General features: G+C 42.3%; 1 long non-coding RNA gene across 1 annotated transcript; it reads left to right on the top strand.

The window, feature by feature from the left end:
• The first annotated feature begins 208 nt into the window (after positions 1-208).
• Positions 209-14,547, top strand: LOC147903128 (uncharacterized). The gene is made up of 3 exons (XR_015540839.1): positions 209-517; positions 613-643; positions 14,490-14,547. It is a non-coding gene; the product is annotated as an uncharacterized LOC147903128 (long non-coding RNA).
• Positions 14,548-26,814: the final 12,267 nt, after the last annotated feature.

The raw sequence follows: 26,814 nt of genomic DNA, 5'->3' as shown, positions 1-26,814 counted from the left end.
TGTGTTTACATTGATGTCAATCGACACCCTAGAATGATTTAGATGAACAACCTAAAGTCTTACACGTGGCTCAAGGAGAGCTTGCAAAACCAAAATATGCTACCATAAAAATTTGATAAAATACTCCCCGAAATACTCCCTGTCGCAAATCTAATGGACTTCTCAAAGTTGAACTTTCACTAAGGCTACCTAGGCTCATTACTTTCTCTACTTTCTGGACTGAACTGCTGCCTGGTCAGATCCAGTTCTGCACTTCGAGACGCGATGGAGAAGAGGGTTTGGGTGAAGCTTGGCGACCTTGCTCCAAAGCGCTTTCGACTTGCAGCGGACAGGAAGTTAGATGTTAAGAAGATCGCGAGCTTTTGGAACCTGGACCCGTCGAGGATTTCTGTAGGCCCTGATCCCGTCGATATCGATACAGAGGGCAAGTCTGTTGCGAGCATCTCGAAAATACGTAAATTGGTCTCTGAAGTTGATGCCGGGGATGGTTCTAAGGACAATCCCTTCTCCATTGAGGGTACTTGCCAGCTTCTTTATATTCATCGTGTTTTTCTGCTTCGTCTGATCTGATCAAATACCCTTGCTTTCCTTATGGGAGTTGTTGTTTCTCAGGTGTTCCTGCTCCTAGTGGGCGGCAGCGGAGGTACTATCGACTTCAGAGTCTCTTTCTTTCGTGCATGCCAAACCCAGGGATTCCTACGCAATATACTTCCCTTCTTCAAGCATTTACTTGCACTTCATTAGCCATGAAGGTTCTCTTGCTAACGTCGTTTGTAAGTCGTTCCTGCAAAGATTTCTTGTTTTTCGTTTTTTTTTTTTGGGATGGGAGGATTAATTCTTGATAGGAGCGGTCAGCCCATGTAGAGGCTGATTAGATTGCTGCCTATCATGTCTCTAACTTGCCCTTTACCATCTGGGTGGAGTCTTTAAGAGTGGCTAGAACAGGTTCGAAAGAGTTGCCATAAGCCACATTTGGACAAAAAAAACACTGCGGTTATGGATCAACCAAATCGGATACAAGGTTGCAGCCCTAACTAGAGGCCACATCGCTGCCCATGGTGATAAGAACCCCTGGGGGAGATCCCAGGAGAGCCGCTTTCCAATTCCGTTTGAGATTGACCCTTGCACGATGCTTGCTAGTTGAATGGCCGCCATACTGGTTTGACAGCCGAGCAGTGCCACATCTGGTGTTCCTCCCTTGCCACCTTAGAGAGCGGGCATATGTAGTGAACTTGCATCCGTTTCCTCAAAGATGCCCCTTACCGGGACGCATCTTAGAGAACTTTCCACAGAAAGAACTTCCCTGCCAAATCTCCTTACATTTCTCCTTTTACTATCGGTCACCATGTCTCATCTGCCATTTCCTGTTTAGCCACGACACAACCTGTCTCTCCTTACTAAGGCAATTATACGCTGCCTTTACTGTAAGCTTGGAGAGCAAAAAACCCTTATCAATGTCTCGCTGTTTGGCCCCCTCCATGCCGTGTTTAAGGTGGCGTTAGTGGGCCATGAGGAATAGCTTGTCCACCTCCAACCAATGTGACTTGGTGAAGTTCAAAAATGGAGGCTATATAAACTATGGTTGCAGCTAGGATATGTTGAATCACCCATGATGTATCATTCCATTCCTGCCACACCCATGCCAGGGTCCCTAGCTTGGACCGAAGTTTTTCTAGGAACCAATCAAACGTTTGTTGCAAAGAAATCCTACCCTGAAAGGGCACGCAGTAAGATACCCAAAGACTAACCCCACTTTTTCCATTTCACGGCAACTCTTTGGCCCACTCAGCCTTAGCTTCATTGGATTACCAAACACCAAAGCTTTTGTTGAGATTATAAAGCGACCCGAAATTGTCACAGAACCAGTCCATAATATCCAATAAGGCCTTAACCTTATCTTGTTTGTTTTGAGTTGGAGCTGAGACATGGCTAGCAGATTTGTATTACCTGGAGAAGAAGACTCCCAATAGAGAAGTAAAAAATACATAAAGTGTGTACCACTAGGGTACATATACACGCATACATCCTAAAGGTGTGTTCACATGCATTGGGGGAGAAACCTCCTAGTGAGGGAAAATAAGCCCCATGCTATTAATTCTCATAGTGATATTGCACCTCAAGCTTAGTGCGAGGATGAAACACAGGGTTCCTTGCAATTGCCAACGTGCTTTGAGCGTTAGTGAAAATAGTAGTGGTGGACGGCTGTCCCACATCGAAATAAGCAAATAATCTTGTGAGCCAAACACACTGAATTGAAAACTGCATTTAACTCAGCCTCACAACTGGAGGTCGCCACCATAGGTTGCTTCTTATTGAGCCATGATATGCATGAATCACCAAGGAAGAAGCAAAATGTGTGGTGGACACCCATCATGTGTCCACTCTTAATTACCAAGGAACGCCATTCCCCCTTCCGAAATGCGGAGGTAACACGTCCCCCATTCTCGAAGTGCATTCGCTTGCGTTCCGGGGATTTGGCGTGGCATTCTCTGCTCTTACTGCCTCTCACCTCCCTCTCCACTCATTACTACCCTTTCAGTCCTCACTTCACTCTTTCGTACCCTCTCAGCCTTCACTCCACTCTCTACTAGCCTCTCAGCCCTCACAACTCAGCCTAGCTCCTTTCTCTTACCGCTCAGCCCTCCCTCAGCCCCCTTCTCTCAGTCCTCACCTCTAGCCTCTCCACTCTCAGCCCTCACCTCCAGCCTCTCCACTCTCAATGCCCGCCTCTACTACCCTCCCTCAGCCCCCTTCTCTCAGCCCTCACCTCTATCCTCCCCACTCTAAGCCCTTCCCTCGGGCCTCCTCTCAGCCTCACCTTGCAAACCCGCCAAGCTTCAGAGTTCAGCTCAAGTTCTCACTGCACAGCCTCTCCCTTTGTTGAACATTTGCAGCTCTTTTACTGCATCTTTTGCATGAGCCCGTACCCTTCTCTCTCCCTCTCCTTCGAGTGCCATCCTCTCTTTCAAAGGCTCCTCCACGTGGCATTGAGACAGACAATAAGTCTCCTTGTTGGTTCGAGGTGGATCACCAAGCCAAGTACGACAAAGCGAAAGGAGAGGCTTGCAAGTGGCTTTGTCACTTTGTAAAGCATTAAAAAGTGGAGGCACAAAATGAGCGAGGGCTCGTTTATTGGGAGTGAAGAAGAAAGGCATCACCCCTTGCCCCTCAGATCTAGCAGTAGACCTCACATGTTTGAAGGCACTTGTAGAGAGGTTGGACAGTATTGGATCACGACCCATAGTACTGGATCCTTGAGGTTGAGCATCGCCGGCCCTAGGTGCAACGGTTTCTTCCATGTGTGGTAGCACACTCTACTTTTGCTAAACACAACGAATAAGATTAGCATCAAATAGAAGGGCAACCAACCATAGATTACATCGAGGTAATTCGTTATTCTATGGTTGGGTTGGTGAGTTAGCCTACACCTTTTATATTTGGTACTAATCTTGTTGCTTGTGTTTAGGAAATTGAGGCTCTATTTGATGAGTATAAAGGGCTTCCTTCCCAAAAACATAGTAACAACTAAGATCGATAATGGACATGTAAGAATGAGACATATGATGGACGGTCGTGAAGGATTGGGCTTGTGAAGCATGATCATAAATTGCTCAAGGATGGTTGTCCATTAGTTGGAGGTTCAGTGGGGAGCCTTGTATAGTCATTGATTTGACATAAGTGGTGCGCATCAAGGTAGTGCTCATACATGTAAAGGAAGAAGCGGCTAAGTATCGGGTTACAAGGTAATAAGATGTAGTCCGTTATACATAACATGTTAGGCCAATTATGGCAAAAGGTCTACTGGAATAGATTGATATTTGGCTATATAGTGGCGTGGCTGTGTGGTGAGTCTTAGGGTTCCTCTCCTACGATTGTCCTTTCAATATATATATATGTGTGTGTGTGTGTGTGTGTGTGTGTATTTATACAAACTCCAATTTTCAAATGGTATTCATATATGAAAAAAGGACATATTACACAATTTGAAAATTTTAAGAATACAATGATTGGGGGCTGACCAACAGGTCAAGGTCCGGGATACTACCCCAACATCAAACTGAAAAGAAAAAATACAAGCCTCTGAAGGCGGAATGAGACGAGTAGCGGCAAAAAGCCACTCGGCGGGTGTGAAGTGCCAGCGCAGCTCATTGGTGGACAATTTCGGGCTGATCCCAAGTGAGGAACTTGCTCCACTCGCGACTAGCATCTAGCAAAAGTATGTGATCCGCTGAGACCTCTAGCTATCCCACAGGGTTCTCTAGAATCCTCAGAGGAAGATGAGGGAGAGACCCTGCCCATACCAATGATGAGCTCAAGTGAGGGGTCTGCTATCTTGGATCTGCATAAAATGTGGCGGCCAATTGAGACATTGGCAAAACTGATTGACTTTAATGAACTTATCTACTAGATTGCCAATTCCATGATGTTATAAAGTAACATCAAATAATTTCCAAGTCTACTCTGCAATTGAGTTTAGAGATGAAGATTCAATACAAATGGGTTCAACGGGTAATGGACTCAGAAACTGGGAAACATAAGATACTATTCACTAAAAGAAAGTATGTGTCTCAAGAGGGAATGAATCATGTATCGAGTTTGAAACCCAAGATTCATGTAATGTTATTTGAGGAGAACAAAGAAAGGACTCTTATGCAGGTTTGTCGTAAGAAACTTTGCATATGTCAAGTTTCAAAAGATGATTGTGAAGCCATACGCCTTAGCATTTGGTGTTAAGACAGGTCCTAATAGACATAACTATCTTCTTCAAGAGTTTTCTTGCTTTCTTCATCAAAGTGATCAGAGCTTGAGAACAAGACATTGCAAACCTAGATTGAAATCCATGGTAAATGAGACATCCATATGTAGTCGAGGATATCAATGGTTAATTTGCTTGTCATATGATACATATTGGACTATCTAGGTAGAGGTGAAAGACAAAGTGGTTTATAGAATTCATGGAAATGCCTACAAGCTTAAATGCAAAAGAAGCACTAGAGATGGAATTGCAACGTTAAAGCAAATCATTGAAGATCATGCATTAGCACATCCTCATTTAGACGGAAGTGTTGAATAATATCAAAATGCAAGACGTGTGATGAATTGAAAAATGCCATTGAGCATAGTAAATTTGAGCAATGACGAGGAAGATATATAAGATGGAGAGCAACCCATTTACGACATGTGCAAGATTCTACATTGTTGTATGCCTCTTGGAGAGAGGAAGCTATTGTCCATAACAAAAAGTCCATGTGCATCACCATTGATGGAATGGATCTGAATATAACAATGTTGCTAAGGTGTAGACGCACCCCATCAGCATTGGAGGGTAAGCATGGACTAAAAATAGGAGGCTTAGTGCATGGATTTTGACTCTTTTGTGATGCAGATTGGAGAGCATTCATAGAGCCACATTTAAAAGAGGGAGATGATGCATTAATAGGGCACACAAATCCACACTATTGTCAGTTTAGCATGCATATCGATATTCCAGTGATGTAATGAAAGCATTACTGAGTGGATGGAGATCATTTATGGAGTGAGTCCTATGCTTTATTACAAAGAATAACTCCATTGGAGGAAACTAGATTTATTCTTGTAAAGAATAAGGCACTTGGCATAGATGAAATGAAAGGCTTAGAAGCCTTTGTAATCAAGTCAACTGAGGAACTTGTAAAATCTCTATGAAAACAAGAAAATTTAATGAGCATTGAATACTCCAAATCTTTTTGGCCGACACAAGCCATATCAGTGAGATTCACATTGGATACAAATATGGCAATAGATAAGAAAGAAGCTAAGAAGTGCCTTTTACGTAAGAAATATTGTGGTAGGAAGGAGGGAAAACCCTTACCAGATTTTGTACCATCTAATGATATTGAAGTGGATACATTTGTTGCAGTTTGGGCATCTGATGCGGATTCGGAGATGGATGACCAAGCTGAGCCTTGAACACCACACCACCAAGATATGCTAATCATACAAGTCCATAAGGATACATCCATACCACCAGAAAAGGACCCACACATCTCATATTTAGCTTACTAGGGTGCTTGATATACCTAATATCATACAATAACAATAAATGCCCTTCATCAAAGGTATTCTCTTTATCTTTTATACCACTCTTTCTTCCACCTTGGTAGAGCTACTCTGGTCTACAAAGCAATACATCTGCTCTCATCTAAACTATTGAGCAATCATCTCTTCTTAATGCCACTCATACAATGACTCTAATTTCAATTGTACATGCAACACTTCCTATTACCCATATAATGATAAAAGTGGAGTCACATTTGTGGTAACCTTGTGAGCCATATAGTAGGCTCCTTGTAGGCCCATAATGCTGAGTGTAGCTTCATATTCCAAGTAGTATGCTTTGGTAGGATTGCAAGGACTAAAAGCTCCAAACATGCTAGTTGAGGATCTCAAATTATAATTGTTTTTCTTTTCTGGGCTAGTTTGTTTGCTTTTCCTGTTTGTTGGCATGCTAGAGGGGGTATTTAACCCAATGCTAGCGTTCATTTTGGGAAAACCAATTCAATTTATGACAGCATCATCGATTCACTCAGCTTTTCTTATTTTTCAACTTTGTCCTACCTTTGTCTGAATTTAGCATAGCTTTTCCTTTCTTGGCTTTCCTAGCTTGATCGTCATTTATTCTCGGCTTGATCTTTTTTTTCGTCATAAACTTTCATTCAACATTGCAATTTAAGCATAAAGGGGAAATGTTGCTACGTAGAGCAAGCAAAATAGGCTTGGGCAATGCTAGCGTGCCCCATGTGCCACTTGTTACTTTTAACCATTGATTACTTGAGCATGGTTGGTTAGATTTTGAGGCCATCTTGTATAGCTTGTACCTCGTTAGTAGTAGCCTACCAATGTAAACTAGCATGCTTTAAAACATGTCTACTCTTCCTTTTTTTTGCTTAAATAGAAAAGTTAGGGATTAAAATAGATTTTGGACATGTGGCTTAATAAGAGATTTAAATGTTTCTACTATTGTTATTCTTGCTATTGTTGGACGTGCTAAGGGTCTATGAGTTTATGTTGTTTTTTTCTAACTGGGGCTTTTTGGTGCTTTCCTTGTGTATTCCGTCAAGTCGAGCATATTATGTTCAGTTTATTAGCATTGCTCTAGAGGGGTTATTTAACCCCATGCTGACATTCATTTTGGAAAACCTAATACAAGTTATGAATCATCATCATTTTATAATAATTCTTTCTATTTCTTTGTGGCTTGATCATTGTTTATTCTTGGCTTGATCTCCTCTGTCGCCATAAACTTTTATTGCAATTTAAGCATGAAAGGGACAACATTGCTACATAAAGCAAACAAAACAAGCTTAGGCAATGCACTTGTTAGTTTAGTTTATTATGTAATTTGTTAACTATAGTTACGTTTCAAACTATGATTATGTTTTTTTAATGTTAGATCTATATATTATTAGTACTCCTAGCCCAACTTTTCTATTTACTATCTCCTCCTCCATCTCCACCTCGCCGGTGAGTTTGCCACCTCTTAGCAGTTCTTGGACGTGTGTCACGTTTCTTGCATTCTATATACGGAGAATTATTTCGTTCTACCACTTGTTCTTGCCTCTTACCATACTTTCGCTAGCATAAATTCCAATTTCCAACTAGAATCTCAGACTGGTTACACAAGTCTTAATAAATAGGCTTTTGGTGAGTAGGGTTGCATATACACTATCGATAGTATGGTGGTAAAAAACCTTTATGTGTGGCGAGAGGTGGTGGTTTCGAGTCCCACTGTTGCAAGTGCATTAAAATTTTCATGTGGAGAAATCCGTCGCCCTGAGCGCTTGGACGGGCAAGCCCCCCCACCTAAGTTTGGGCGGCTGATAAAAAGGACAAGGCCAATGGGTGACCGACATATGGCGATCCGGCATTAAATTTTTGGCCGTATGGGCGGGCAGATCCATCGGCTACATACGTGTAAGTATGTGAGGTTTTGGGAGAATAATATAAGAAAGGTGGTGGCTCGAACCTCACACCTCCAACCTGAGTGAAACATTGTGACCTTGTCATTAGAGCTCATTTTTCAACTTTTTGGGGTGGTTGTATGTGTAACTTTTTTTTTTTGGTGGCTTTGTCCCTTTTAGTAGAGTGCCTCAATGACTTTTATTCAGGGTATAAGTATTAGAGGAGGGGGGAGCGATGGTGCATTAACCTAAGTTGTGCGATGGAGATTAATCGATGGCGAGTTAGTAAATTGGTTCCCAGAAGTTTCATGACGTCTCTTTTTTGAGAAACTTCATGTCGCCGTGAGCACCTATATAAAAGGGAAGGCAGAGACGAGGAAGGGGGGCTGAGAGGCAAAGAGGGGAGGCAGATGCTGAAGTCGGTGACCGTTCATTGCTTTGTGTTGTGTGTTGCATTGAGTCGGCTATAAAAGGTGGCATGCTTCCCTTGCACTTGTCTAATGAAGCATTGTATTGATGGAGCTGCTCATGGAGCGTAGGCGTTGGTGCCTCTTGCTTCGAGGGGTAGGGAGAGCAAAGCAGTAAGAGAGGAGGGAGAGAGGCAATGCTCACCATTAAGTATACTTGGGTGATACTTAATTAATCAAAGTATGCTTGGGTTAATCAAAGGTGATATACAAAAAATTAATGAACAATGGAGAGGGAGAGAGAGAGAGAGAGTGGGAGAGGCACACACAATTTACAAGGGGAATTTTCTACAGAAAATTAGGAGCATGTTGCAATTGATATCAGGTGTAGATCATTAGTAGATTAGAAGTTAGAAATAAACAAGAGGGCACAATTTGTGTGCTCGAGAGCATTGCTGCCTAAAAGAGATGGTCAAGTGTTGTTGTTCCCAATTTCCAAGGGCTCCCAAACAATAAAGCTAATTTTTGCCGTGGTTCTAGAGAAGAACAGTCCTTACCGGCTGCCAACATGTAGACCAAGTGGCAAAGATTTGGCTTGGGAACAACGTCCTACTTTGCTGGCATAAAGTCCCAAATCTCGCACTTGAGCCGTTTATTAGCACTGCCTGTTGCTCTAATTTTGCATCCATGTCTTTTTTGTCGTGCTTCTTCCATTTTCTTTTGCATGTCCCTCTCCTTTTCTACATTGGTATCAAAGCCCAAGCTCCTAGCACTTGATCCTCACGGAGTTCGTGCTATCATTTGTGGTTTGCCAGCGCTTCTGGTTGAGGGGAAATACTAGCAGGTCTTTGGGCAAAGCTACATCAAGGAAATCGTGACCATTGCAAACAAGAGTGGGCTGCCAGCAAGCATGTTTTGACAGGCGTTGCTAGCTCTTTCTAGTTCATGCGAACTTGGGAATAGCAAATGTCACTATAAGTGTGACTTTCTTCCTACCGGTCAGACTATGGACCTTCGATCCTGAATAACTCTAACAATAGCCCTGTCTTGTCGTCGGTCTCCACACCCATGCTGTGATGCCTAGCAGCCCATGCTGTTGTACAATCTCTGCCCTTGTACCTCGAACCTGCTGCCCTCAAACCTCAGATCCGTCCTCTTTCGTCCATTGCGCATATGTGAGATACTTTGGTTCATCCTGCCAGTCTCCGTTGAACGAAACGACCTTGTTGTCACGAACGTGAACACCCCTTTTCTATCCACCACATGCGTCATCCTTTTTTTCATCACCAATGCGTCACCCTCATCGTGTTTCTTTGTCGCCCTCACTGCATCGTGCCGCCCGTCACCTCCTACAAACCTTAGTCTACAAGGTCCTAAGCCTTAGGTTAGACTTTAGACAAGGTTAGTTTAGTTAGGGGTTAGGTTTAGGTTTGGTTAGTTTGGACCTTGGTTAGGTTAGTACTAACTAGGGTTACAAGGAGGGTTAGGTTAGACTAAGTCAGTGTCCTAACTGCCTTACCAGTTCTTAGATTAGGAGTCCTAAGCGTCTTAGGTGACTTAGGGGCCCCCTTACTCAAAATGAAAAGTCCCCATCCGATAAGTACTTGGTTGAATAACACACCTAGAACCGTGTTTTTTTAATGGTTGTGCATGACACTAAGACAAAAACAGTGTTTTATGCTTGATCAACAATGAAAAGCATATCTGATGGGCAAAATACTTTGCATGCACCTTTACATTGGTGGAATTGACTTACATGCAAAGTGGCGCTCTCATCCCATAATCACTTGTTTGAATAACACACCTACGATCGTGTTTTTTGACGGTTGTGCATGACACTAAGGCAAAAATGGTATTTAATGCTCCCTCGATCATGCAAAGCAAATACGATGACACAGTACTTCACATGAGTCTCAACCACAATGGTATTGCATTGCACGCAAAGTGGTACACCCATCTGATAAGCACTTGGTCAGATAACACACCTATAAGTGTTTTTTAATGGTTGTGCATGACATTGAGGCACAACCGGTGTTTAATGCATGATATACCATGCAAAGCATATCTGATGGACACAATACTTTGCACACATCTCAATCTAGGTGTTATTGAGTTACATGCAAAGTGGCATGTCCGTCCAATAAGTACTTGATCGGATAACACACCTAGGAGCGTGTTTTTTTATGAATGTGCTTGACACTAAGGCTAAAATTGTATTTAAAGCTCAATTGACCATGCAATGCATATTCGATGGGCATAATACTTTACTTGCACCTCAACCTAGGTGGTATTGACTTGTTTGCAAAGAGGCACGCCCATTCGATAAGTACTTGGTCGGATAACACATCTAAGGGCGTGTTTTTTTATGGATGTGCATAACACTAGGGGGAAAACGGTGTAAAAAGAAAAAAAGAAAAAGAAAAAGACAGGCAAAAACTCAATAATTTTCAGCCTCTTTAAGGGGGTTTCAAGACCTTATTTTGGCTTATTCAAACCCCGTTTCAAAGCTTCTTCGACGACCTTTCTTTCGAGCCTCGCCATCGACCTTTTTTTGTTTCCACACACTATCTCAGATGCTCATTACAAGAGGGATTTGCTATCCATTTCTTTTTGTCTACATTCGAGCTTATCTCTCCAGGGCTAGTCACCATGCCATCGAAGCGTGCCCCTCGTGATATATTGCATGACAGTGATGAGGTTGCTCAGTATGAGCAAGTGCCTACCATAGTGGTTGCATCCACTGGTGGTATGGAGGTTCCTTCATCTCAGCCTCTCTCCCCTACATCCCGCAAAGCGCAGGCAGCGCAGACGTAGTTTCTCGATGCCCTTTTCTCTATGCTTCAGGGTGCTTTCCGCCATATAGGACAGGAGTTCAGCCAGCAACTTACCACAGCCATGGCCTACCGCTCTTGCCCAGATGGGACAGCAGATCACATTTGCCATTGCTATGCAAGATAAGGGTAAGCAACCCGCACCCCAGCAAGGGGACCATTCAGATAGTCAGGATGTTTTGTTTGCTCCATGCAGGGATTTTATGGTAGATGCCCGTTGTGCCTATGAGCATCATTCTTTTGGACCATTGCATGTACCCTAGCATGGGGATTATCTCGACTTAGATGATGCATTTTCTGTGCCACAGAGCATCTTCTTGTAGAATGTCAGCCCATCTTTTGGCTCTCAACTTTCTGCATCTATGGACGCTGAGCCGTATCTTTTGGGCTGACCCGTTGGTGTGCATCCAGCTAGTGCTCCTTTAACCACACCAGCAAGTATGCTTGGAGCTGGCTTGGGTTTATATGGCAGCCCACACCCCTCGGAGAGAGGTCAGTCCTCTTCTCAACCCTTTGGTATGCCATCATTTCAGAGAGATGCATTTGGCAGAGAGACCCGGGGTTCATGCACCTATCGCTTTGCCAGTAAGCACATATAGCGAGACATAGCCAGTGCATTAGATGGTAGCAGCTACTACGCATCAGGGGGTTGGTCGTAGGCAGCAAGCTACTTTTGATAACATGTTGGTAAATTCTTTGAAGGCATCCAGAAGACAGATATGCTAGCATCCAAGTATTGGAGCTATGATGGGGCACCAAGGGGGTGGGGGCAGCAAGGAGGCGGGGGGAGAGGGCAGGAAGGGAGTGGAGGGGGAGAGGGCAATGGGCAGCAAGGAGGTGGGGGGAGAGGGCAGGGAGAGGCAGGGGAGGGGGTGGGATAGGGGCAGGAGGGGGTAGGGGGAAGGGGGTGGGAAGAGGGGGAAGTAGGGGGGAGGGAAGGAGAGGGGAGGAGCTAAGGGGGAGGGAGAGGGTAGTAGGTTGAATCTAAGGTTTGACTGTGAGAGTTTATCAAATCAAAGAGCTACTATATAGTTCAACCAAGTATATCATACATGGAGCCCCCTCACCCCCCCTTGCCTCGGACAAAGCAACCTTCTCTTCTATGTGAGGAAAATACAAGCTAAGCAATTCGTGAGGTGTTGAAAGGGGAAAACAACTGCTTTGGGACCAGGTTCACCGGCTAAACTTGTCATGTAGCAGTGATAGATGATATCCCTTGTCATTTGCTCCAGCCATGAGCAGGTCGGCCTCCATGCCCCACTACCTAGAAGAAGTATGAAATCTTCGGCTTATTAGTCGAAAGCAGTGACCCAAATCTTTGAAAAATCTTGTGTAATACCTTGTTGCTCGAGCCAATACCTCCCACCAGATGGCGGCCACCCATTAATTGCAACCATATGCCAAAATGGGAAGTATATAAGAAGCTGCACAATCCTTGTGGACTGCCCTGTCTATGTTGGGCGAAACTGCTTCCTTGGGTTTCACAGGCTTCCCAGAGGAGGTGGCACTCTCACGGCCAAAGCTGTCACTGTGTGTACTCATATCTAGCAAGTGAGGTCAATGGCCTAGTGCTTGCCTTACTTCCATGGTACATGGGATTATGGACTCAAATATGACAAATCTGAACTAAAATATGACAGATCTACAAACCTAGATCTTGATGGATTCACTATTGTAGATTGGGCTAGTAGTGTAGATGACAGGAGTACTTGTTGATGGTCTTGTCACCTCACCCCTTGGTTGACTTGTGCTGAACGCGGTGCTCGATAGTAGAAGATGCCCTCTCTTGCACTCATGCAGAGACTCCTCGGTGCTTGGATGCTAGAGATTGAACGTCGTACTATCATGGGGTTGCGTAGGCATGGATGAAACCGTAGGAAGACGGGTGGACGATTGTGCATGAATAAATAGAAGCGTTTGAAGAGAAAGCAGAATTGTAACCCAAGATAAAAGCCAATCACTTGTATTATGAAGAAGAGGCCTCAGCTTGTTACAGACAGACACAGTTGCAAGGGCGCTCATGCACCAAGATAAAAACCAATCACGTGTATTATGAAGAGACCTCGGCTTGTTATTACAAACAACCATAGTTGCAAGGTGTTGGTGCAAACTTCATAGACACTTGCCGCAACTCGAGACACAACTATCCCTTAGAGCAGAAATGCCCAACCTTTAGTTTACAACCTTTGGGATAGGCCTTAATGCTACCATTAGGCGAGAATTGGGGTCTCAAAAGGGCCTGATAAGGAATGGGTTAAGAAATGTATTAGGCCTAATACAAGTCCTCTTGTGGGGTCCAAGGGAGTCCTAACCCCCCCTACCTAGGTGGGTTAAGCCCAGTTGATCCCACCTCTTACACCTCTTACACCTAAGAGGGGGCCACTTTTCCCAAAGTCAAAATTTTGAATTTTGAATTTGCAATCCCTCTCTCTCCCTCCTACCCCATCCTCCAAAGTCAAACTTTTGAATTTGAATTCCCTCCTCCTCCCCCCATCCTCCTCCTTGTCTCCCTTCTCCTCTTTCACACGTCCCATTCCTCCTCCTCCTCCTCCCTCCCCTTGCCTCCCTCTTCCCTCCCCCTCTCCTCCTCCCTTTGTCCACATGCCTCCTCCTCCCTCCTCCCACATGGATCCTCCTCCTCCCCCCTCCCACATGCATCCTCCTCCTCCCCCCTGCTGCTTTTTCCTCCTCCTCCCTCCTCCCACATGCATCCTCCTCCTCCCCCCCTGCTGCTTTTTCCTGCTCCTCCCCATCCCTCATGCTCATCCATTCTCATCTTCCCTTATGCTCACGCTTACTCCTGTTGCTTCTACTCCTCCTACTCATGCGTATTTGTCTGCCTTCATCCTCACACCTAGTCCTCCGCTTGCTTCTCCTCCCTTGTAATCATTAATGGTCCTTCTTATCCCTCCTTAAACATCACCTACCTTCTATCATGGCCTATCACAGTCTCTGTAAACTCTGCGACTATTGATGGCACCATTTGTGGAGATCTCCCATGTTACCATATGACCGTACAGTTGCAGGATCAATGTGATCCATGATTGTTTTTTTAAAGAAAAGAAGCATCTTGAACCTCAATAGGTGCTGTAAAGAGGAGAATATGAGATAAAATGTTAATTTCATAGTGTTTCAATGTAATTTCTTACTTTGGATTATCCACAGTGGTGCATTGCTTTTGCTAAGGTTCCCTTAGTTGTTACCTTCATGGAGGACGATATGAGAATGGTGGGCATGGATGATATGGATCCACTCTTCATATCTAAAGACATAAAGTCATGCATGAGCAAGTTGTTTTGGAGGTGATGCAGGACTTGAAGGGAGTGGTGATATGCAAACGAGATGCCTAGAGCTTGTGATGCTACTAATGTAAGTCTTGAAGCTGAAAAGTTTATTGAAGAAGAAGAATTCACATGATGCATTACATCTATTTAAATTTAAATTTCTAAAATAATGTTTCTTCATGTGTGTAGTAGCAAGCAAAAATGGAGAATCTATCCATTTGGAACAAGAAGGCATGGAGAATTCACAGTATTGACCCAAGGCAACCTATGTGATCCATTCCAATGTGTTATACATGAGATTATAAGAACTTACGAGTTGAATGTGAGATTCCAAATAGCATAGCGGTCTTTCTAAGGACTTAGTCGAGGATTCAAAGATCCTATTATTGGTGTATTAGAGTTGAAGAAGAAGAGAAATAGGCTATGAAGCCTCTTTGTAATACAATTTGTAATATAAACACCTATTTCTAATAATATTGTTTTATCTAAAGCTAAAAAATTTCATGTATTTTATGGCCAAATGGTGAATCTTTTGTTATGTCTATATTAATTATATGTTGTTTCTTTTTTTATATCATCTTGCACACAAAAGTTATGTCACATTTTGATGTAACTTACAAGTCAATAAAATGTTGTTTGCCAAGTTTGGCCATTCCAATACATATGTAGAAGGGATTTGACCATAGCACCACATTGATTAGATGGAGTGTTTAAAAACCAAAATTTGAGATTTTCCTACATCACCTTGTAAAGGATTGATGCATTTCATGATTTTCTACAAAGAAATATAGATTTTGAAGTGGTAGATGAAGAAATTTGACAACTTTGGCCATTTCAATGTCAATTTTTGGCAAATGTAGGAGGAATTTGATCGCGGCGGAGAAGGCAAAGTTAGTTGGGACATCATGGGGTGTCCAAAAATGCCAAAACCCACCATGGAGCGAATTTGGCCATTTGGACACCCTCCAAATGGCCAAATTCGTGCCATGGTGGATTTTTGCATTTTTGGACACCCGATGACATCCTAACCAACTTTGTCTTTAGTGCCGTGGTCGAATTCCTTCAAAATTTACAAAAAATGGACATTGGAATGGCCCAAATTGTCAAATTCCTTCATCTACCTAATTGAAATACATGTGTCTTTATAGATGCATCAACTTCAACATAGATAAACATGGAAAAGAAAATATTTACAAAGTAACTTAGCAAATGACGGTTGGTCAATATGACAACTTATGTGCCTTGTAGCACAGCTCTAGTAAGACCCTTAGGCAATATATTCTCTATATAATTTCTTGCGCTTTGAAGGAACCTTGTAGGTTGGCTATGTCAATGTAATTTTTAATTTAATCCAGAAGACTTTGATCTTCCACTACATCACCTTGTAAATTTTCATTTTCTTTGTTTATCTTGCCTTTGGAGCCACCTTTTAGGTTGGCTATGTCAATGAAGTATTTGATTTCATATTACTAAATCACCTTGAAATAATTTGATGCATTACATGAGAAAATATATATTTTGAAGAGGAATCTAAAAATTTCATTTTCTATGTTTTCTTAGTCATGGAGGTTGGCTATGTCCATGTATCTTTTATTTTAATTTTTAAGTTTGCTACTATATCACCTTGTAAAGGATTGATGCACTTCATGATTTCCTATGAAGAAATATAGATTTTGAAGAGGTAGATGAAGGAGTTTTACAACTTCGGCCATTTTGATGTCCATTTTTGGCAAATAAAGGAGGAATTTGACAACGGCGCAGAAGGCAAAGTTGGTCAGGACATCATGGGGTGTCAAAAAATGCACAAACCCACCACGGCATGAATTTGGCCATTTGGACACCCTCCAGATGGCCAAATTCGCGCCGTGGTGTCCAGATGGCCAAATTCATGCCGTGGTGGGTTTGTGTATTTTTGGACACTCCATGATGTCTTGACTAACTTTGCCTTCTGTGCCATGGTCAAATTCCTCCTACATTTGCAAAAAATGGTCACCAAAATTACCAAACTTGGTCGAGAGTATTATTCATAATATTTTCCTAGATTAGTTTTACAAAATAATATATACAAGTCATAGAACTTAATTGCATGGAATATGAAGAGAATAGTAAAATAGCTATAACATTTGCGCTATAACTTCGATTGTAAATTTTTTTAGTTCAAAATCGAGAGCATGAGTAGCTCTATGATATTTGACTGGAAAAATCGAGAGCATGAGTAGCTCTATGATCCTATTTTTCCTTGAATGTTCAAATTCAATGCAAAAGACCTTCAAAAATCAGTCACAAGTTAAGGGGGTCATAAATTTGTAATTACTTTGGATACAAATGAAGGAGAAGGGACAAGTTTGCATCTAAAAGGTTCACCTCTCTACACAACAAACTTGGAGGTAGTGCAATACTCTACAATTCAAAGCGACATTACCTTATAACACATTTAAAATTTCAACCATGACTTAATCTAAATTATTGCTTATGACATGATATCTTGCAACAAGGAAGAGAATGTGATAAAATGTACATTTTTGTATGATAATCTCTCCATTCAAATACAAACACTCTTCATAGCCTGTACCTCCTCTTTGCTACCTCTAATACATAGAAAAAAGAGGCTTTTGAAATCCCTAAGTAAGATCCTAATACTAATACCATTAAGGCTCTCCTCTCAAGGTAGCCAGGCACAAAGTTTTTTACACCATTGCCAATGGGATATAATGCAATAGGGGAAGCCATGTGATGTAGATCACAATGATCAAGCTGTCAATACTTTGATGCACTTCAGTAGTTAAGTAGGTCATTCTAAAAATTGGATGTGGAAGACCACAATGTATCCTCGTGCTCGACTAATATAGTGCACCAATGAGTGATCTCAAATGCCTCCTGCATCAATTCAACAACCATTACATTAGTAGACCTAACAAAGCACATTACATTAAAAGACCATAAAATATAAATCAATACATAGGATGCTTACCATCATGGCATTGTCTCCTTTCATGATGTAAGCAAGGTAGATAGGTATAAATTGTAAACTTTAGACATGAAATCTTTAGGCATGAAAAATTTATACATATTACCTATGAAAACTTTGGACACGAAACCACACAATAAAACCATCAATGCTTTTGATGTCCTCCAAGTCATGAAGAAAAACTATGCAAATTCAAAAATGCCCAACACATTGTTTGATGTTGCACGAGGGATAAATTGGACATTTTCATGTAGTTCTCTAGATTCTTGCTTGCTATTTCACCATTTCAAGTAAAGTTGAAGGACTATACATTTCATTTTCCATGACTAAAAGGTATTCCTGCACATAACTTAGAGACATTCCATTGTCAGTTATATTAAAGATTCCACTACTTCCCAATGTTAAAATAGGATCTTGTAAAGAAGATAGGCAAGGAAGGTACGTAGTCTAAGAAATACATCCTTCCTCTTAGGAAGCTTATGTGGACCCTTGGCAAAACCTTTCATGACTATCTAGTTAGTCAAACTGTAAGTTCAAGTCATCTAATGCATTTTTTATGTTCTACAACACACTAGAGCTCACAATATTGTCAACTTCTATCACTTTCTTCCTGACCATGCCTCTAGAACACACTAGAGCTCACAATATTGCCATCTTTGGCCACTTTGGTCACTTTGTTCGTGACCATTCCTCTACAACACACTAGAGCTCACAATATTGCTAGCTTGTCACTTTCTTCCTGACCATACCTCCAGAACACATGAGCTCACAGCATTACCACCTTGTGTCACTGTGTTATAGACCATGCCTGTTGGGAAAACAATAGCTGTAGGAGAGGAAAGAGTAGTTATATCCTATATGAGAAGGAAAAGAAAGAGGGAAAAAGCTCTTGTAGGAGATCAAAGAGTTGGTGTAGCAGAAGGAAAAGTGCTTGTAGGAGGGAAAAGAGCACCTATACCAGAAGGAGAAGTGCCTACAGAAGGGAAAGAGAACCTGTAGGATATGGCGGCTAAGCAAGAGGCCATAGAAAAAGAGAGGGCAGATCAAGAGAGGAAAGAGAAGGCAGAGGTAGAGCATAAGGAGATAGAGCAAGAGGAGGCACACAATGAGAAGAGCAGGAGAGAGAAGACCACCTGTAGGAGGTGCTACAACCCAAATTTTGAAAAATGGAGGGAGAGAGTAGCTGGAGTAGAGTAAAGGAGAAGAGAGAGAGGGGGCATGCCTATAGTAGGCTAGAGGACAAAAGAAATTCGTCCAAAAGGTCCCACAATGGAGGGAGAGGGAAGTTGGACCAGAGCAGAGGAGCAGAGAAAGGGGAGACCTACAGTAGGCTAGAGGACAAAAGAAATTCATCCAAAAGGTCCCACAATGGAGGGAGAGGGCAGTTGGACCAGAGTAGAGGAGTAGAGAAAGGGGGCAGACCTGTAGTAGGCTAGAGGACAAAAGAAATTCGTCCAAAAGGTCCCACAATGGAGGGAGAGGGTAGTTGGACCAGAGTAAAGGAGCAGAGAAAGAGGGGGCAGACCTGCAACACACCTAAGGAGAAGAGAAATTCACCCACAAGGGCCCACAAAGACATAAATGAGATTTGGGGATGATCTGGGGTGGGTGCTCATGGGAGGGTGGTCAAGCATGGATTAAGGGGGGGGAGGATGGTTTGGGTGGTCCCCAATGTAAGAGGAATAGCCAATAGGGGATTTCTGCATGCCTGCCATCCCTCCGCCTCAGCATACCATTGCCCCACACAAAGGAGCACTCTCATTGGTACACCTCAAATCCGTCTCTAATCCCTTGAAATTAGGAAACACTAATTGGAGGCCCTTTTGAGACCCCATTTCTCCCCTAATGTCAGTGTGGCTTGGAAGGGCATGAAGAGATGACGCAAAGGCCCTTTTTTGATATAGAAATGGAAATACTCTTTCACTAACCTTTGCTATTTATCCGTATGAGGAAGAGGCTTTGATGCTGAAGGGACTGCTCTTATGCCAAAGATACCCATCCATGTAGGTTTGGGAGATGAGAACCCCATATCGAAGCCAATGCTCCCCTATGCTCCAGCATAATTTCTCTAGATCTCTTAGTACTAGCAAGGTTTGAGGGGTGTTAGAGACATTGACTTTAGCAAAACTTTTAATGTGGAAGACCAATGGTCACATGGAGAAGAGGGTGAGAGAGTGCATGGGCAAAGCTACAAGCATGCAAGTGGCATATATATAAACTAGTGTGTGCTCCTCAGAATAACCTGGTTTTTTGGAGATATTAAAGCCGTTCTCCCCCTAAGCTAGACAAGTAAAGCAATCTTGATATAGTTCCACTACACCGTCTAGACTCTAAATCTATTGTCTATCTAAATTAAGTAACTAGCTGATTGGGACAAGCATAGCAACACGGCATCTAATCCAGATTCAGAGATGGGGATGACCAAGGTGGCCCAATTTGGGTTGCAAATGTTGCTCATATAGGAAGGGATGAGCTTTATGGTATTAACAAAGTCTTTGAAAAGTATTCCAAAAAAATATACAATGAAACAACTTTAGGAGGGTTGCTTGCTAAAGAAACACGAATGGATTCCAAATAAAGAGAGCTTGATAGAGGTGGAAGTGAGTACATTATATATAACTGGAAATCAAGGACTCACAGTTATAAAAAGAAGATTCATACAGATATTTTCACGACACTTTTGAGTACATTTCTTGCTCCATGTCTATGACTAGAAACCTCAATCTGGAGGCATCTCCTAAGCTAGACAACTCCAATTACGGTACATGGAAATACCAAATGGAGACCATTCTTGTACTTCAAGATAAATGGGAGTATGTCGATGGATCTACACCTAGACCATTGGATGATCTAGCCAGCAGTAGCTCTATACCTATTGTCACATCACCAGTAGCAGCGGGATCTACAATGGAATCTACAGCTACACAAACACTTTTTGCACCTGTAGTAGATCCTGCCATTATCGGCGGAGCTGAGGCAGAATGGGATAAGAAAGACAAGTATGCCTATCATCTGATCAAGCAGAATGTGCAAGATGTCATGCTAGGACAGCTCAACACAGTCAAGACATCGAAAAAAGCATGGGATATGTTCGTAGCTCTCTACGAGTCCAAGAACACATCTAGGATTCTCACCCTGAGAAACCAAATCAACCAGGGTTTCTGCAACAGTTGTGAAACTGGTCATGCTTATGTACTCCGGATAAAAGACTACAACAATCAACTTGCAGCAGTAGGAGAGACTATGAACCTCACAGAAATGGTTCAAGTCATCTTGAATGGACTAGGAGAGGGATACGAGAATCTAGTCCAAACTATTGCCATACAACAGCAAATTCCGACACTGGAAGAACTTTAGTCAGTCCTACTTGGTGAAGAACTCAGAACTCAGGCCATTCAAGCACAAAAAGGTCATTCTAATGATTAGGCATTCATAGCTTTAGATAGAAGCAGAAGCAGAGGCAGAGGTATGCCTACAAAACTCAATAGATGACTGTATGGGTTTCAATGATTAGCACATTGAATTACTAGAACTTTGCCTTAATAGAGTGAGTTGCCTTTGCTTTGATAATAACTATTGGATTGGGTACCACATCTATTGGATCTAGATCAGCTAGGTTGAGTAGCCTTGGCCTTGCTAGCTCGGCTCTATTCCTATGACCAATAGTGTAGCCGGCCCAACAAGTATTGGACTTCTCGATTATCTCATGGAAAAGAAATCCTCCACGATGCATAGAGTTTATCGGAGTAAAAGCAAAGCTTTACTTTATGGAAAAGATTATCATAAGGCTAAAACATCTGATGAGTGGCAAGCATAAAACCTAACTGTGATACGATAGCTGAATATATTATACCTAACAATGGCTAAGCAAGAAGCTCTCAAGAAGCTTGTCATTCTTGAACCTGGAGATGATGCCCGCCGGCGCAAGATCTTGAGCGTGAAGTGTTTCCTCACTTATCCATCTCAGATCCTCCGTGGTGTAAATGAATATCTTGTGTAGTTTCATTACTTCACTTGCAATGTCATCATCAGGAGCCTTGGGAAATTTCTCCCCGAAATATGTGTGTATGTCTATCATCGTCCTGCAAAATCGCGAGGGTGGGCAGCAATAACCCAAAGCAAAACAGAACCACCAAACAACAAGTTGAAAGGCATTCAAATGGTCTACCCTATGGCCTTAGAAGCAAAAGCAGCAGTAGAACAAATGACTTGAAGGTGACGAAGGAGCATGAGGGGGTGTCGAGGTTTGGAGTGGGGGGAAGAGAGAGAGAGAGAGAGAGAGAGAGAGAGAGAGAGAGTAGTGAGTGAAATAGTAAGGAGAGAAAAAGAGGGGGAGATGGCATATCCCAACCAATGGAAATTGAGAGAAAAACTAAAAATTCCAAAATATGGAATTTTAGCTTCTTGCACAAAAGCGTTCACTATAGTCTACCCACAAGGCAAGCCAACAAGATTACACAACACCGACAAGTGATAAGCATGCAAAAGAAAATGGAAGAAGCACGACAAAAAAGACGTGCATGCAAAATTAGAGCAGAGAAGAATAGTCCTATCGGGTGCCAACAACATGTAGACCAAGTGGCAACGAGTTTTGCTTGGGAACAACACCCTACTTGCTAGCACAAAGTCCCAAGACAAAAAATTGCTTTATTGGGAGGCCTTGGAAATCGAGAACAAAAGCACTTAACCATCTCTTTTAGGCAGCAATGCTCTCGGGCACACAAATTGTGCCCTCTTGTTTACTTCTAATCTACTAATGATCTACAACTGATATCAATTGCAATATGTTCCTAATTTTCTATAGAAATCTCCCCTTATAAACTGTGTGCTCCTCTCCTGCTCTCTCTCTCTATCTGTCCCTTTCCATCGCTCTCATTAATTTTTTGTGTATCACCTTTGATTAACCCAAGCATACTTTGATTAATTAAGTATCACCACTTAATGGTGAGCATTGTCTCTCTCCGTCCTCCCTCACTGCTCTGCTCTCGCTACCCCTCGAAGCAAGAGGCACCAATTCCTATGCTCCATGAGCAACTTCATTGATAAAACACTTTATTAGACAAGTGCAAGGGAACCATGCGACCTTTTATAGTCGAGGCGACTCAATGCAGCACACAACACAAAGCAATGAATGGCTACCGACTTCAGCATCTGCCTCCCCTCTCTCTCTACTCATCTTCTTTGCCTCCCCTCTCTACGTCTCAGCCCCCCTTCCTTCTCTCTACATTCCCTTTTATATAGGTGCTCAGGGCGACATGAAGTTTCTCAAAAAAGAGACGTCATGAAACTTCTGGGAACCAATTTACTAACTCGCCATCGATTAATCTCCATCATACAACTTAGGTTAATGTGTCATCGATCCCTCTCCACTAATACTTATACCCCGAATAAAAATCATTGAGGCGCTCTGCTAAAAAGGATAAAGCAAAAAAAAAAAAGGTTACACATACAACCACCCTAAAAGTTGAAAAATGAGCTCTAATGACAAGGTCATGATGTTTCAATGAGCGTGGAGGTGTGAGGTTGGGGCCACCACCTTTCTTATATTATTCTCCAAAAACCTTACATACTTACACGTATGCAGCCAATGGATCTGCCCGCTCGGACGGCTAAAAATTTAATGTCGGCCACATGTCGATCACCCATTGGCCTTGTCATTTTTACCGCCCGCCCAAACTTAGGCGAGGGGTCTTGCCTGCCCGAGCGCCCAGGGCGGGGGATTTCTCCACATGAAAAATTTAATGCACTTGCAACGGTGGGACTCGAAGCCACCACCTCTCGCCATGTATAAAGGTTTTTTACCACCATGCTATCGATGGTGTATATGTAACCCTACTCGCCAAAAGCCTAATTGTTGAGACTTGTGTAACCAGTTTGAGTTGCTAGTTGGAAAATGAAATTTATGCCAGCAAAAGTATGGTAAGAGGCAATGACAAGTGGTAGAATATAATAATTCTATCTATATAGAATGCAGGAAATGTGACACACATCCAAGAACTACTAAGAGGTGGCAATCTCACCGGCGAGGTGGAGGAGATAGTAAAAAGAAAACTTGGGCTAGGAGTACAAATAATATATAGATCTAACATTAAAAAAACATAATCATAGTTTATAGCTATAGTTAAAAATTTACATAATAAACTAAACTAACAAGCGCATTGCCTAAGCTTGTTTTGCTTGCTTTATGTAGCAATGTTGTCCATTTCATGCTTAAATTGCAATAAAAGTTTATGGTGAAAGAGGAGATCAAGCCAAGAATAAAGGATGATCAAGCCACAAAGAAATAAGAAGAATTTCTATAAAATGATGATGATTTATAACTGTGGACTTCACATACTCAGGTATGCGTCTAGCCGCATCCAAATGTGGTTTCCTTGGAGCCTGCATCTACCCACTGAAACAATCTCCAATGCCTCTGAGGTTTTCCAAAACGAATGTCAGCATTGGGTTAAATAACCCCTCTAGGGCAATGCTAATAAACTGAACATAATATGCTTGGCTTGATGGAATACACAAGGAAAGCACCAAAAAAAGCCCCAGTTAGAAAAAAACAACATAGACTCATAGACCCTTAGCAGGTCCAACAATAGCGAGAATAACAATAGCAGAGACATTTAAAGTTCTTATTAAGCCACATGTCCAAAATCTATTTCAATCCCTAACTTTTCTATAAATATTTTGAGCAAAAAAAGGGAAGAGTAGACATGTTTCAAAGCATGCTAGTTTACTTTGGTAGGCTACTACTAAGGAGGTACAAGCTATACAAGATGGCCTCAGGCAAGATGAGCTCTCATTAAGCCATGTGCCCAAAATCTAACCAACCATGCTCATGTAATCAATGGTTAAAAGTAACAAGTGGTACATGGGGCACGCTAGCATTGCCCAAGCCTATTTTGCTTGCTCTACGTAGCAACATTGTTCCCTTTGTGCTTAATTTGCCATGTTGAATGAAATTTTATGACCAAAAGAAAGATCAAGTTGAGAATAAATGATGATCAAGCTAGGAAAGCCAAGAAAGGAAAAGCTACGCTAAATTTAGACAAAGGTAGGAAAAAGTTGGGAAATAAGAAAAGCTGAGTGAATTTCTATAAAATGATGATGTTGTCATAAATTGAATTGGTTTTCCCAATATATATGCTAGCATTGGGTTAAATAACCCCTCTAGCATTGCCAACAAACAGAAAAAACAAACAAACTAGCCCAAAAAAGAAAAACAAAAATAATTGGAGATCCTTAACTAGCATGTTTGGAGCTTTTAGTACTTGCAATCCTACTAAAGCATGCTAGTTTCGAATAGCTTGGAATATGAAGCTATACTCAGCATTATGGGCCTATGAGGGGCCTACTATATGGCTCACAAGGTTGCCACAAATGTGACTTCAATTTTATCATTATATGGGTAATAGGAAGTGTTGCATGTACAATTGAAATTAGAGTCATTGTACGAGTGGCATTAAGAAGAAATGATTGCTCAATAGTTTGGATGAGAGCAAATGTATTGCTTTGTAAGACAAGAGAAGCTCTACCAAGGTGGAAGAAAGCATGGTATGAAAGATAAAGAGAATACCTTTGATGACGGGCATTTATTGTTATTGTATGATAGTAGGTATATCAAGCACCCTAGTAAGCTAAAGATGAGATGTGTGGGTCCTTTTTTGGTGTAATGGATGTATCCTAATAATGGACTTGTATGATTAGCATATCTTGGTGGTGTGGTGTTCAAGGCTCAGCTTGATGGATCTTGGTTGAAAAAATACAAAGGCCCCATTCATCGATGATGGTGAATTTTGTTATGTGGACTACTATGGCTGCAATGGTTTGCTTAGCTACCCCTTGTTTTAAAAATGGTACATCTTATGTGTACATATGTTGTTCCTTTTGCAGTAATTTTAGGTTATATTGCATGGTGTTTTTGGTCATCGGGCTTGCTTTTGGATTTTTGTAAGCTTTAATGGTTTCAAATAATCATTAACCTATTTGTCTTACAAAATTTGTTGGATTCTTTCCTGATTTTTGTAGGTTGTAGTATGCCTCATCTTCCTTTGAGGATTCTGGAGAGCCCTATGGGATAGCTAGAGGTCTCAATGGATCACATACTTCTGCTAGCTACTTGCTCACGATGTATTGTCGATGGGCAGCTGAGTCACACAGATGGGCCAAGACGATGGTTGTCAAAGGTGCCAGCTACAAGTTATCGAGATCCCAAAGCATTGTCTTTGGGAGTGCTTACATGTGCAAGGGATTTGGAGCAGAGCCTTATGGATTATAGCCAAGGTGGTTCCAAATCTCACTCTGATATAATGGGGGGCCTTTTGTTGGCTCACCACACAGGCAGGCAAGCATCGTGGGTTTGAGGCCTCTCCCCACGACAGTGTTTACAGGATTTCCAGAGGCACATGGAGCCGCATCACCCTTCCAGAGCATCAGGTGGACGTAGACTCAGACACATATGTGCGACGGGAGGCATGGGAGATCCTTGGTAGCATCACGGGTTGGCACATCTAGAAGTCCCGATGCTCATAGGCCCTTGGGGGTGAGGTGATCACAGTGGCTCACAACATTGCTGGCATTTAGAGCGAGATTACCCACACCCTCAAAGAGCAGTGGGATCAGATTCAGGGTAGCTCGCGCAGCAGTCTCGAGCGAAGGAGGAAGTTCCTCCTTACTTGGGATCAGCACGATCTCTTCTTCCAATTGTCCACCAGTGGGCCGCGCTGGCACTTCACGCCCCCGAGTGGCTTTTTGCCGCTACTCTTCTCATTCTGTCTTGAGAGGCTTGCACTTTTTCTTTTCAGTTTGTTGTTGGGATAGTACCCTGGACCTTGACTTGTTGGTCGGTCCCCAATCATTGTATTCTTGATCTTTGACTTAATAATCAGCCCTACCTTTTTTGCTTTTTTGCAAAAAAATATGATGGCTCATGGGGGACAGCCATGGCTAATAGCATGGAGGAAAGAGAAAGAGAGAAATAAAGAAAGAAAGTGGTTTTAACGTTTTCGAAAGGCCTCATTGATACATGTAGTATCTCATCAAAATGAAACAAAAACTGAAAGAACGGGGGGGAAAGCAAACCCGTTAGCCACACAAAGAAAGCCTGGAAAAATCTCAACCTTGAAGACTGGATTGTGGTCGAGTCACATAATGAGGTGCCCTGAGTCGGCTTCGTCGCTTCTGATTCAGAGGCCCGGGACGCAGAGACGAAGAATTTTGAAGATGCATTCCATCCTCAAGGAAGAGAAGCGACACCTCTTCTTTCGGAGAACGCAGCAACGTGGCGGTGATCAAGAAGAAAGAGGACCCACTCGAGAAGTACAAGAAAATTTGCCCTCCAGGCGGTGAGAAGAGGGTCGTGCTTTACACTACAAGCTTGCGGGGAATAAGGAA

Source organism: Dipteris shenzhenensis, chromosome 4 (assembly GCF_047967505.1).
Source record: "Dipteris shenzhenensis isolate YYH24624 ecotype China chromosome 4, Dip_SZ_1.0, whole genome shotgun sequence".
In the NCBI taxonomy this organism is placed as follows: Eukaryota; Viridiplantae; Streptophyta; class Polypodiopsida; order Gleicheniales; family Dipteridaceae; genus Dipteris; species Dipteris shenzhenensis.
This window is presented reverse-complemented; position numbering and strand designations above follow the sequence as displayed.